Source organism: Bubalus kerabau, chromosome 1, assembly GCF_029407905.1.
Source record: "Bubalus kerabau isolate K-KA32 ecotype Philippines breed swamp buffalo chromosome 1, PCC_UOA_SB_1v2, whole genome shotgun sequence".
Classification (NCBI taxonomy): Eukaryota; Metazoa; Chordata; class Mammalia; order Artiodactyla; family Bovidae; genus Bubalus; species Bubalus kerabau.
In genome coordinates, this window is record NC_073624.1 from 205946565 (window position 1) to 205960965 (window position 14401).

A 14401-nucleotide genomic window follows, 5' to 3' on the forward strand; every position below is an offset into this window, starting at 1 on the left:
ATGTCCATTGACAGATGAATGGATAAAGATGTGGTACATATATACAGTGGAATCTTACTCAGCCATGAAAATAAATGAAATAATGCCATTTGCAGCAATATGGATGGATCTGGAGATTATCACACTAAGTGAAGTCAGACAGGAAAAGACAAATATCATATGATATCACTTACAAGTGAAATCTTAAAAAAAAAGATATAAATGAACTTACTTACAAAACAGAAATATACTCACACACATATTAATAGAAAACAACTTACGGTTACCAAAGGGAAAAGGAGCAGGAGAGGGATAAATTAGGATTTTGGGATTAACAGCTACACACTACTCCATATAAAATAGATAAACAACAAGGACCTGCTGTATAGCACAGGGAACTATATTCAATATCTTGTAATAATCTATAATGGAAAAGAATCTTAAAAAGAATATATATACATATATATGTGTGTGTGTGTTTGTGTGTATATAATCAAATCATTTTGCTATACACCTGAAACATTACAAATCAACTCAGTTAAGTCATTCAGTCATGTCCGACTCTGTGACCCCATGGACTGCAGCACACCAGGCTTCCCTGTCCATCACCAACTCCCGGAGCCTACTCAAACTCATGTCCATCGAGTGGGAGATGCCATCCAACCATCTCATCCTCTGTCATCCCCTTCTCCTCCCACCTTCAATCTTTCCCAGCATCAGGGTCTTTTCAAATGAGTCAGTTTTAGCATCAAGTGGCCAAAGTATTGGAGTTTCAGCTTCAACATCAGTCCTTCCAACGAATATTCAGAACTAGTTTCCTTTAGGATGGACTGGTTGGATCTCCTTGCAGTCCAAGGGACTCTCAAGAGTCTTCTCCAACACCACAGTTCAAAAGTATCAATTCTTTGATGCTCAGCTTTCTTTTCTTTTTTTTATTTTATTTTTAAACTTTACATAATTGTATTAGTTTTGCCAAACATCAAAATGAATCCGCCACAGGTATACATGTGTTCCCCATCCTGAACCCTCCTCCCGCCTCCAACTCTCACATCCATATATGACTACTAGAAAAATCATAGCTTTGACTGGTCGGACCTTTGTTGGCAAAGTAATGTCTCTACTTTTTAACATGCTATCTAGATTGGTCATAGCTTTTCTTCCAAGGAGTAAGCATCTTTTAATTTCATGGCTGCAATCACCATCTGGAGTGATTTTGGAGCCCCCAAAAATAAAGTCAGCCACTTTTTCCATTGTTTCCCCATCTATTTGTCATGAAGTGATGGGACCAGATGCCATGATCTTAGTTTTCTGAATGTTGAGTTTTAAGCCAGCTTTTTCACTCTCCTCTCTCACTTTTATTAAGGGGCTCTTTAGTTCTTCACTTTCTGCCATAAGGGTGGTGTCATCTGCGTATCTGAGGTTACTGATATTTCTCCCGGCAATTTTGATTCCAGCTTGTGCTTGATCCAGCCTGGCATTTTGCATGATGTACTTTGCATATAAGTTAAATAGGCAAGGTGACAATACACAGCCTTGACATATTCCTTTCCCGATTTGGAACCAGTCTGTTGTTCCATGTCCAGTTCTAACTACACTTTTATTAAAAAAAAAAAGTAAAGGATTAAGAAACAAGTCTAATTATATTAAATGTGAAAAAAAATGATGCTATAGAAAACTGTTAACATGGGGAAATGCATGTGTCTCATGCATGCATCTTAAAAAAGCAGAAATATGTACTTAAATACATAGATATATACATACTGGCTTAAACTTGTATTTGCATAGATTATCCTGAACGGTACATAAACTGAAAATGGCAGTTGAGTCTGGGGTGGAGAACTGGGAAACTGAAGGATAGATGAGGACAGAGAATGATCCTTTCTCTCAATCCTTTCTCTCGATCCTTTCTCTCTTTTGTACTGTTTGAATCATTTAGGACAAATAAAGTAAAATAGGTAAGAAGACAGAAGGAAGAGAGAGAGAAATCAAAGAATGGAGGAATGGAGTGATGGGTGCAGGGCCTCTGTGATGGTATAAATTGTGAGACAAATAATATGTCTTATATTCTGAATTGTGTAGCCCCAAGTAACCAACTCATGATCCTAATAGTTGAAGGACATCAAGCTTGATCATTATTATTCAAATTCACTATAGTTTTATTTTAAACTTTGCTTACTTGGTCTATCAGCTTCTAAACAACGTATATTTCACTCCTACCTGCAGTGATTTCTGACTTAGGTAATTTGACTTTGGTGTTCATAAAGGATACTTGTTGTTGGTTTGAACCTTTTTCAACATTATGTACATTACTTTTCTCTTTAATTAATCTTGACCTTGAATTCTACTTTGTCTAATATTAATATATTACAGTAGGTTTTGTTATCATTATTGGTTTTTATTAGTATTTGCTTAGAATATCTTTACTTATCCATATATTTTAACCAACTAAGGTCACTTCATGTGTCTCATAAGGAACATAGCTGGATATTCATTTTTCTCACCTGTAATTTTGTTTTTCACAGAGTTACTTAAACTATTTACATTTATTTCTCATACTTTGAATTTGTTCCAATCATTATTTTTGTGTGTATTATATTTATTGTCCATTAGTTCTTCTTATTTTACTATTTGATAGATTCATTAAGTTGTTTATATTTGTTTTACACATCATGTTTATTCCATGTTCTTCCTTTAATTGTTTAGAAGTGATATTTCCTATCTCTTCTATTTGAGTAGTTTCACTCAAATTTCTACCATGTATATTCAAAATTTATGTAAAACTTACATTTACCTATTGAAGCCTACTTCTAATCCACACTTACAACCTCCTATCCTCTCCCTTTTCCCCTGAGCATCCACATATTGAAATTATATAAGATTTTAGTTCCAAATTTTATCACACTTTAAATAATTAAGATTCAATTATAAGTTATGCTTTTTTTACTCAGTACTGCTTCCATATTTTTCTTGAGTTTATTTTTAACAATGCTCAAGTATATTCTTTATTATTTCACAATAGGATTCACAAGTAGCATATTTTGAAGTGTTTTGTTGTTTAAAATGTCCTACTTTACCTTCATATTTGAATGACAGGCCGATAGGGTGCAGAATAGTATATTCACCCAGATCTCTGAAAATACTAATTATACATATAATTACATCCCTTGAGATATTCCTTATTTCTAAATGAGATGCCTGTTTTTCATGATGGTCCTCCTTTCATGTGTCATGATTTGGGATTGTGAGGTCATCATCTTATTACCTGTTTCCCATTAGCCTGTCTATAATCACAGCCTCTCTCCAAGCCATCATCACCCTAGAGTCCTGGCACAGGGGCCATCGTCCTTTGTGGTGTCATCAACCACCCTGGGCATCACCCCACCTCCCAGAGGAGCAGCTATTATGTAGAAGAGGGAAGGAGGCCTCTCACCTCAAAGATTCGTTCACACCCCTCTTCTCTCCCCACCCACCATCTCTAGCTCCAGCTCCCTCAGGGCCCGTCAAGTCCTTCCACACCTTCCCCTGCACCAATTATAAGGAGTGTCCCTGGTGGCTCAGACAGTAAAAAATCTGCTTGTAATTTGGGAGACCTGGGTTGGGAAGATCTCCTGGAGAAGGTAATGGCAACACACTCCAGTATTCTTGCCTGGAGAGTTCCATGGACAGAGAGGAGCCTGGAGGGCTACAGTTCATGGGGTTGCAAAGAGCTGGACAGTTTGGGGCTGTGGATTCCTTTTTCAATCTGATCTCACCTAAATTCTAACTTTCAGAGATTCCTCATAATTCCTGACCAATACTACCCTTTTTAAACACATTTAAACGTTATATCTGTTCATTCTAAGGACTTGAGATGGGTGGCAGGGGAGAGAATATGAGTCTGCACAATCCATCTCTTTGGCCTAATTCCCACCATTACTAACACTGTTTTAAGTTACATACCCTCCATATCTTCACGCTAAATCTAAATAAATTAGGTCTGTATTGCACACTCTCACAAATAAACTACACTATTTCAGTGACATGGTTGCGTTAGGCAAAACTTTCTTTCTTTTTTGGGGGGGGGGAGCAAACTTTCTTAATCTTTCTACCCAAGAAGTAATAATTCCCTGAATTTATTTTTATCTTTTGGAAAGGAGATTTAGGTCCCCTGATAAGAAATCACTGCTTCTTGGTTTGGTGACCCTTTGAGGCATCATTGCTTCTTTCCTTCTCCTGTTCTGTCTTATCAAACCCTAGAAGTCTGCACAGGCTGATGGTGGGATTTTGAGGTATGTTTTAAGTCCTTTTTCCTTTTCTCAAAATCCAAACCATAGAATTTGCATTAAGATGAAATTACATAGACCCTATGTCAGGACCCACAACCACACACCCAGGGTCAAAGAGACCTGACTACACAAATGAAGTCCATTCCATTTACGGCCACATGCGCATAGCCAAGACGAGCGTGTGCATCTCACATGTATCAGCCTTTCCGTCTAAGGAACATTCCTAAGTCACTAAGTTACTAAGAATTCCTCGATTCTGTGCAGAGATATAGAGACCAGTGCCTAGGGCTGAATCTGTTTCGGGTCTCTGTGATATGTTTGTTTGTGACTAAGTACTGACTGCTACATATCGCACCCACTGGAATATGAGTGAACAAACAAAAAATGTTTCATTGAGTAAATACATAGCAAAAGGCAATCTAGTGGATGTGATTAAGAGCTGAGACTCATGTTGAATTCAGAGTTTTCTACTTATCAAATGTGTGATCTTAGCTAAATTATGTATCCTCTCTGCCTTGGTTTCTGTATCTATAAAGTGGAGACAACAACAGTACTGGATTTTGAGTATTTAATAACTTGGTGTGTGCAAAGCCTAGAATGGTAGTTGGCACACAGCAAGCCCCGTTTAAGTATTTGCTCATATGACTAATATCACCAGCAACTGCTGTTACCATGCTCACTAGAATGGGCTAATCTGTGACTCTATTTTTGGAAGGAGGGCATCTCTCTTGGCATTTTTCTGATTTCCCACCTGGAGATGATAGGAATGGGCATCTCCACAGGGCAGATCCTAGAAGGGTCACAAAGTTGACAAGTCACCGTCAAAATATTGGGCTGATGCCCAGGCACCCTCTGGAGAAGTGTGACTCTGTGTCCTTCAGAGCTCTTAAGAAAGTCCAGAACAACTCCCTGCAGCTCAGCAAACTCATCAACCCACATCTGCTTTGGGAGCCAAGTGGCCCAGAAGTGCAGAGCTGCTGCATCTCACATGCTCTCCAGGCACAACTCAAAGAGCCAGTCCCAGGGCTCAGACAGCCGGCTTCTGCCTGATCACATGCAGTGTCAGGTCCTGCAATTTTAGGCTCCGTAAACAGCAATCAGCCATGAGCCTGATCAAGTCATACTCAGCTATAGACAGAGAGTAACTCTGAATCAGTCCCAGGGGTCCAGGGTGACTAGGAGCACCCTCACTGCCAGGCCCTGCCAAGAAGCCCCTTTTCAGTCCCTCGTCTTTGTGCAGTCAGTATCCCTTGGATGCAGAATGCTAGCTTAAGTGCCCAGGAAGGGTGGGGAGGGGCTATTAGAAAGGAGTGAAAGAAGGTGCTGTCCTTGGGTCACAGAAAAGAATAGAACCTGCTTATGGTTCTTGGCTAGTTAGAAGTGAATTGAGAGACCAGATGGATGAATCTTTTTTCCTTTTCTTCTTTAACTTTTTATTTTACATTGGAGCACAGTTGATTAACAATATTATGTTAGTTTCAGGTGTACAGCAAAGTGACCAGTTACGTGCATACGTGTATCTATTCTTTTTCAAATTGTTTTCCCATTTAGGTTGTTACATAATATTGAGCAGAGTACCCTGTGCTATACAGTAAGTCCTTGCTGGTTATCTATTTTACATCTAGCAGTGTGTACCGGTCAATCCCAAACTCCCAATCTATCCCTCTCCCATCAACCCTTGCCCCTGTAACCAGAAGTTTGTTCTCTAAGTCTGTCACAGGCTTCCTTTCTTTACATACAGACTGGATAGATTATAGTTTGAGCAAGTATATCCTTGGCTTTCCCTCTGCATCTTCCATTGTCACTTCTGCCTCATAGGCTCATAGGAGGATGCATTTGTTTGCATTTCTCATTAATGCAATAGTTCTATTTACTAAATCCTAGAAAGCAATAGTCTATTTGAAGACATGGCCCCTGCCTTGCTTTCCTGAAGATGTTCTCTCAAGGCACGGTCTCTCATGCCTTGTACACACACACACACACACACACACACACAGCTCTGTCATTTCTTCATCAGGAAACATGCAGTCCTAACCAAACCAGGTCAGGCAGCAAAAGCAACTATCAGGAAAACGCTTTTTGTCAGAGCATGCCAGTACCAGGTGAAGATATGTGGGTGCCCCAGAGACTAATACTCTGCTTTCTCAGCCCATGCACAGTCATTAAATTATTGACAAAAGCACATCTGCTGAATGGATTAAGAGGAAAGAAGAACGCCCGTGGCTGCTTTCCTCCTCTCCACTGTCCTGAGCAATTCACCTTCCAGCCTCAAACTTGTATTCACAACTTAGCTGAAAAAAGTCCCACAATTAACCAAATCTGTGCTCTTCAGAAGGCAAATTAGTAACTTTAGGACCTGCTGGTGGTCTCAGGTTCATTACCCCTCTCCACACAGAGTGCTACACCAAATTATTTCAACAATTCAATCCAAACAATTCTTACTCCAATATAAATTCTGGTCAGCGTGAATTTCCCTCTCTCATTAAACCTCCAAGGATGCTTTAGTGGCTTTATAGATCAACACCCCAGACCACCCTGGGCAGTACAGAATGGGGACCATGTGGAAAACAGGAGCAAAGGTGGGAGGGCCGCTGTGTTCTCAGCCTCAGGACAGGCTAATTGGTAAGAGAGACAGGACAGGGGGACCCATCCTGTGAGCATGAGGCCATTTTTTTTTTAAACAAAACCTTTAAGAGTCTAGAGAACTAAAGGGACCAAGAATGTACAGTCATGGTGAAGTGGCAGCTTCAGTCATATGGAGTATCATTCAGAATTTATGGGAATTGAGTTTCTGGTTTCCATTCTGATTTCCTCCCTTTGCAAGCTCCTTAATATGACACTTGAATTGGTCTCAGGGAAGAGTCCTGGAAAAGGACTCATTGGAAAAGACCCTGATGCTGGCAAAGATTGAGGGCAGGAGGAGAAGGGGATGACACAGGATGAGATGGTTGGATGGCATCATTGACTCAGTGGAGGAATATGAGCAAGCTCCAGGAGATGGTGAAGGACAGGGAAGCCCGACATGCTGTGGTCCATGGGGTCACAAAGAGTCAGACATGGCTGAGTGACTGAACAACAGCAACAAAAATTCCTGGACTACCCCTCCTCAAGAAGTGCTGTCCAATAGAAACAAGTAAACCACATCATGCACTTTTAAGTCTCCTAATAAGCACATTTTTAAAAGTAAAAAGAACCAGGTGAAATTAAATTTGGTAGCTTAGTAACCCAATATATCCAAAATAGCATCATTTCAACCTATAAACAATATTATTTTTTTCATACTGTATATTGGACAATGCGGTTATTAAAGCTCCCTGCTTCCAGGGAGTTTACAGTCTGAAGAGACAGTGAAAGTATGAAGACCATGTACATGTGAGGTGGTTATCTGAAGGTTTATTCCAGAAAAAAAGAGGTGGGATAGTTGAGTGATTTAGGGTCAAGGAGGCTCTGAAGTCAGACATGGAACCTTGGCTCTGCATCTTGACTTAGAACAATTTGCCTAACTTCTCCAAGCTTCAGTTTCTTCACCTCATAGGGTTATTTTGAGGCCTGGCTCTAATTAGCGACAGGAAAAGATCAGCTCCAATGACATAAATTATATAAAATCTTTACTATCATTGATATTTTAATTGAGAATTTGGCATATTCTTTTATCTCTAAATCCTTGAAAAAGATCCAATGGCTGACAAAGTCCTAGGATGAGAGAGAGAGATAACTAGTTAGTTATCTCTAACTAACTAAACAAGAGGGGAAAGAGAAGATGGAAATGAGAAACAAGCCCAGCAGAAGAACAGGAATTCTCTATAGACACAGACCCAGACACCAGATTTGTCTTGTTTTATGTCTAAAATCGGGCTTGGCACTGTAAAGAACCTGCCTGCCGATCCAGGAGACATAAGAGACATGGGTTCAATCCCTGGGTCGGGAAGATTCCCTGGAGGAGGGCATGGCAACCCACTCCAGTAATCTTGCTTGGAGAATCCCATGCAGAGAAGCCTGGTGGGCTACAGTCCATGGATCACAAAGAGTCGGACATGACTGAAGCAACTTAGCACACATGTCTCAAGACACTGAAGCAACAAAGAATTCAGGATTTAATGAATGGAGGTATTTCCTGACTACCATATGGCTGGTACATAGGCAGCAAGATGGCCAGATCAGCTCAGAGCACAATTCCATGGTTTATGGAAACAAAAAGGAAGAAAGGGAACAAGGAGAGTGGAAGTTTGTGGGTACGCCAGAGGGTACTTCACCATCCAAGCCCACCCATCCTAGGGAATCAGAGCAGTTCTCCTAATCCATTTCCTCTTCCCTGTCTGGATTTCTGGGCCACAGTCTGTTTTCAATACCAAATGACAAAAAGATGGTATGAATTAGGACATCAATGGAGGGAAACATCCAAGTCTCTGAGGTTGTGGGAACTTAATCTAATCTCCTATCTTATCTCCCCAACCCTCTTCTATGGTACAAGATCTTTTACTCTGTACTTGGCCGTTTGTCCACGTAAGCTCTTCCAATGACAAGGCTGCTTACAACTCTACAGTCTAGAGAGGTACCCCCAGTATGGAGCCACAGCACGCTTGTGCTCTGAGCTCCAGGTCACTCTCTGCCTTTGTTTGTCTTCTGGACATACGTAATATCACCTCTACAAGCCGATCTTCCAACACACAAAAGCAGCCATCACATCTCCCCTTGACTTCTTTTCTTTTTTTTTTTTTTTTTGATGCCAAACTAAACGACTCTTTTTTTTTTTCCTTTCACTTATTAGTCAAGGTTTCCAGGCCTCTCCTTTGGCCTTCGCAGAATCTGTTACTTTTTTTAAATTTTTCTTTTAAACTGCAAAGCATGGCGTGGAGCGCACCCTCCGTACAGTAGACTATTGTTTGCGACACTCGGCCCGGCAGCCCCATCGCTCAACCGCCTGACCGCTCTCCTGGCTGATCAACCCTCCTTCTTCCTCTCCCACAGGACACGCTGTCTAGCCTCCTTCCAGGATAGTTCTCACGTCTTCCCCGGCCTCACCCACCCCCTCCTCACCCCTGCCTCAACCCAGGGCCTCATTACCCTCACCTGGATTATGAAATGCTCTCCAGTGGCTTTACTACCTTTATCCTCTCACCTTTGCAATCCATCTTTCATCCTGTTCACCCTTTCTGATCCATAAACCAGTTCACATCACGCACTTACAGAGACACAACCCTTCTGACTTCAGAATATGTCTTTAACTCTGCGGTCTAGCCTTCAAAGCTCTCAGTGATCTGGCTTTAAGCCATTTGCATTGTCCTCTTCACCCTTCTGGCCATGCCGGGGCCCCTTGCCCTTTTCCTCAGCCTCAAATATTCATATTTCCTCCCTGGTTATACAGAGTTTTTGGTCATCCTTCAAAGTCCAGAGTAAATGTCATTTCTCCACGATTCCTTCCGTGTTCTCCTCCTTAGAAACCCTACAGCATATCAGCTGTACTTCCTGCTGAATCATTCATGTACTATTTCTTTTGCTCTTTTTTGTTCTTTTTAACCAGATAGGGTTCCTGTGCTCCAGGAGGTTCGATCTAACAAGAGAAACAAACAAGCAAAGAGCAAACAGAATCCTGATGCTCTAAAGGGAGACGGTGTGGGGATCTGGGGTGTGAGTTGTTGTTGTTTAGTTTCTAAGTCATATCTGACTCTTTGCGACCCCTGAACTGTAGCATGCCAGCTTTCCCTGTCCCAGGGGTTTAACCAAACAGACTTTGGGATCAAGGAATGCTTCACAGAGAAAAGACATTGAAACTGAGTTGTGACGTAAGTGAGAGCTCCAGGCAGAGGGAGTTATCTGTGAAAAAGCCACATGACAAGTGAGATCATGGGTCATTTAGAAAAGTGAATATTTAACTTTGTGTCTCTTTGTAGCCTGAGGACGGAGTGTGGTAGGGATGAAGCTGAGAAATCAGCTGAGGTCAGCTCAGATAGGACCTTGAAGGTTATATACAGTAGCGTCTGGGAGTCATTTCAAGGTTTAAGCAGGCAGTTGACTTTCAGAGATTCTGAACTTAGAAATACCATTTAGCAAACACATTGGAGAATAGTTGACAGCCAGTTTGGAAGGGAGTCAGAGAGATGCTGGAGAAGTCTCTTTTGAGAGTCCCTTAAACAGCAAGGAGATCAAATCCGTTAATTCTAAAGGAAAACAACCCTGAATATTCACTGGAAGAACTGATGTTGAAGCTCCAATACTCTGGCTCAACCTGATGCAAAGAGCTGACTTATTGGAAAAGACTCTGATGCTGGGAAAGATTGAGGGCAGGAGAAGGGGATGACAGAGGATGAGATGGTTGGATGGCTTCATCAACTCAATGGACAAAAATTTGAGCAAGCTCCAGGAGATGGTGAAGGACAGGGAGACCTGGCGTGCTGTTGTTCACGGGGTCACAAAGAGTCAGACATGACTGAGTGACTGAACAACAACAGGGAGACCTATTATGATGATGGAGGAAAACCTAGATATGGCAATGGGCCCAAAGATACAGCAATGGGTCCAAAGATTGGGCAACAGACTCAACATCTACTAGGCAGAAACTGTACATGGTGGACTTGAATGTGAACAGAAAGGAAGAAGGATAAATGCTGGATCTCTGTTTAGCTCTTACTTTATTTTGTCTTATTTTTTGTATAAACCGCTCCCAAAGAGGCATTACTCAACAAAGTTTAAAGTCCCTGATAACAGACTGACCCTGATAAACAGGCACAGTCTTTGAAATCAGCTATAGACACTTCATGCTGCCTCCAGTGGTATCTGCCTGTACCTAAGTACAGTCTAAATAAGCTTTTGCCAAATTTGCCAAAACACCCAATTTTCGGTAGGCAAGCTTAAATTATGATGTCATATAGGACACAATTTTTGCAAAGGAATACTTGTACAGGAAGATCACTTTGAGAAAGACCTACTGTTGGGTCATTCCATGTTCATCCATCCACTTTTCATTTCACAATTGTCTATTGAGTATCTCTCACAAACAGGACAACAAGCTTCCTGCCTGAAGCTTATTCTATCAGGGGAGGAAAAAGACATGGAAACAAATAAAATATAAATATACATAGGTATAGTTGCTGAGGGGGAAAAAATGGAGTAAGAAGTGAAAACAACGGACTAAGGAAGAGGTAATAATTAAGCTAAAACTAGGTGATAAGAAGATGGCAAGATACTGAGAAGAATATTCTAGGCAGAGAGAAGAGTGAAGTGCAGAGAGCCTGTGTATCTGGGACTTAAAGGGGAGAGGGATGGAGCCTGGGGGTGAGTTCAGAAAGGTGGGGAGCTCATGGAGGGACTCCAAAGTCATGAAAGAGAATTTGGATGTTCAGATCAGCATGATCTGACCATGAAGATATTTGTCTCCCCAGAGATGCTGTCTAAGCCCGTTCCTCATACGCTGGGAGGAAAGAAGAGCAGTTTTCCATGACTGTGCCTTTCCTGGGAAGGTTCCACAGGGAGCAGGCCACATCATATCTGTGACCTTCATGTAGTAACATTTCACCTGGCTGTGCTCCAGCAGCTTTGGCAATCGTAGGTATTATTTACCCAGGCACAGGAATGTACACAGCACTTGGTCCAACGGGGGAGCTGAGCCTAAGAACAAAGTCTCTGTTGTGTGCTTGCTTGTGTAGGGAGCCCATTCCTCCGTCCCCTGCCTCTCCCTGTACCCTGAGGACCAGGGACATGATGATGGACCAGAACAGAGCCAAGGAGCCTGCAGTGACTAAAGCATCACACAGAGATGCTAGAGAAGAAATGGAGGGCAGCGCTCCAGACGTGCCAGATGGTGGCCAAGTGCAAAAGCAATGGTTGTAGATGATGAGCCTGAGGTTGAAAGGTGGAGAAATGATGGCTGAGGAGAAAATCTGGCTTTGAGCCTGTTACAGCGGAACAGTATCACAGCATCAGAATCACAGCTGTGAGACACTGGTCTCTTCTGGTTTCCCCAAGAAGAAACAAGCGATTGTTGGTTTCCCCAAGGAGAAACAAGTGATTATTTCTGAAACTCCAGTGGAAAAAAAAATGAAAGAGTCAAAGACAAGTTCAATGATAAAAGCAAAACCGGGTGTATCAGGCCCCCATCTTTCTCCATCCTGTTTTCACACCAGGTCTTCTCTAAACCTTGAAGAAGCAAGAGAATTTCTTAGAGTAATAAAAAGAGACAGAATTGGAATTCATATAAAGAGGGAAAATATCAATGTCAAAAGGGCTCTGGTGAGTAAGATTTGTTTTATTTTCTCTTATAAAGATTAAAAATATAAGAGCATGCAATGGTGTTTTAGTCACTGTCATTCTCCCTCTGTCCTGACCCTCTCCCCATAAACAAAAATATCCCCCATCCTTAGAAGAAGCCTGTTCTCAATTATTTGTAGATTCAGAGATGGTGGCTCCTTTCGCTTGTTATGAATGTGACTGGGACCATACCATCCACGCTGGGGTCTTGAGCTCTTTCACCCAGTCACCAGAATTTCATCAATGCCCTCACAGTTGACTGGTGCCCACGTGTTGGTGATCTCACAGATACACCATTGTAATGCTTCACTATGGTTTTTCCTTGGAGGAGCGAGTGGGGGTGGGGGTGTCCCGCATAGGTTCCAGCATGTACAAAACACTGCTGTCAGGACTGTACCCAGTGTGGTGGCCTGAGCATATCACTGTAATCACAGGGGAACCACATTGGCTCCTGGTCAAATGCTGAATTGATTTTAAAATTGCTTTGATGACTTATATATTCAGTGCACAGTTTGGGGCCCCTGTTTATCTCTCCATATGAGCTGAGTCGCAGCTTGAGAGCATTTGATGCTTGCTCTATTGGCCATTTGAAAATATAGGTTTAAGTCACATGGAGCATGTGCTTTCAGTTGCTGTCTCACATTTGGAGTTCATTCCTGGCTGGCCTCCAAAGCACTAGATGAATAGATCTCTTTAAGATGAAATTTCAGTTTTATCTTTACACGGAATGCATTTGAGTTAAACATATACATAAGTTGTGCATGATCTTATTTTGGGTTATACAGCACAGGAGAGCTTGAAAGAATAGAAGAGGAAAAGAAAAAAAACATCACCCAGCCTATTGGTTACATCGGTCACATGTTCCCTGGTTTACCTTCCAAGTTTAGCCAGGTGTTCCAGCCAGCAGGAGGTCTGCCTTTTGCCCAAGTCTCCCACCAGGAAAGAGAAGACAAACTTGCCAATGTAGAGTGAAAATTCAGCATTGGACCAGAAAAATGAGACTTCTGTTCACTGAGGAATTGATTCATGAAAGAAAGGAGGAGGGAACTGAAATAAAAACCCAGAGGAAATCTGAACTGCAGATCTGGGGGACAAGCTAAGCTTTTGTGCTATGTGTTAGATTAGCGAGGATGATAATTACCTGAAATTAGGAAAACGAAAAGCAAGACAGGAATGTGATAGCCTGAAAAACCAGAGTCCCCAGAGCCCTACTTGTCCTGTCATGACTGCCTGATCTTGCCCAATTTTTCCCAGGGTGAGTATAACACAGAATTCTGCATGCTTAGGGACATGTTTGATGGATTAAACTAAAATCTAACCTGGGATATCCATTACATTGCAAGATGCATGCTTAATATACATGGAGTTGGGAGGAAAGTGTTTATGATGGGAGGCAGAGATGAGTCAAGCCTGCTTTTTAAAATTCATAAGATTAATGCTCATGTTACTCAAGGTCCAAAGAGTTGATGATTTCAATTTCTGATCATGCTTTAGTTCCCATCCCCACTAGAAAGATGTCAGTTGTTTCAAACCTGTCTCCAGAGAACTAAAATATCCTGAAGTCATTTCCAGGGGTGTAAAATGATAGCAAGCAAGCCCTGAATTAGCATTCTTCAAACCCTTTCAGGGCTCAGTGTCCCCTGGAAAAGAAGCACAAAGAAAACAATGTTATAGCCAATCCTGGTGATGTTCTATCAATACCACTATTTTGTCTTCCAAAACACAGGGCCTAAATGCTGAATATGACAGATACGGGTATATTAAATCTGGATCAGCTGGCTAGGGTATGAAGACAGCTGAAATATTCACATCTCTAAGGTTGCCAATCCAGGTGATAAAGGGTTAAGACCTAAAGTCAAGGAAAATATGATCAGGTGGTCTGGACCAGTCAACACATTTCAGAATAATGGTTT

General features: G+C 41.6%; 1 long non-coding RNA gene across 12 annotated transcripts in view; it reads right to left on the minus strand.

Annotated features, from left to right (window-relative positions):
• LOC129630236 (uncharacterized) overlaps nt 1-14401 on the minus strand; it is a 137809-nt gene that overhangs the window by 103808 nt on the left and 19600 nt on the right. For all 12 annotated transcript variants that reach the window (XR_008703621.1, XR_008703609.1, XR_008703608.1 and 9 more), the window contains exon 3: nt 14021-14128. This is a non-coding gene — a long non-coding RNA (uncharacterized LOC129630236). The remainder of the gene's footprint in view (nt 1-14020; nt 14129-14401) is intronic.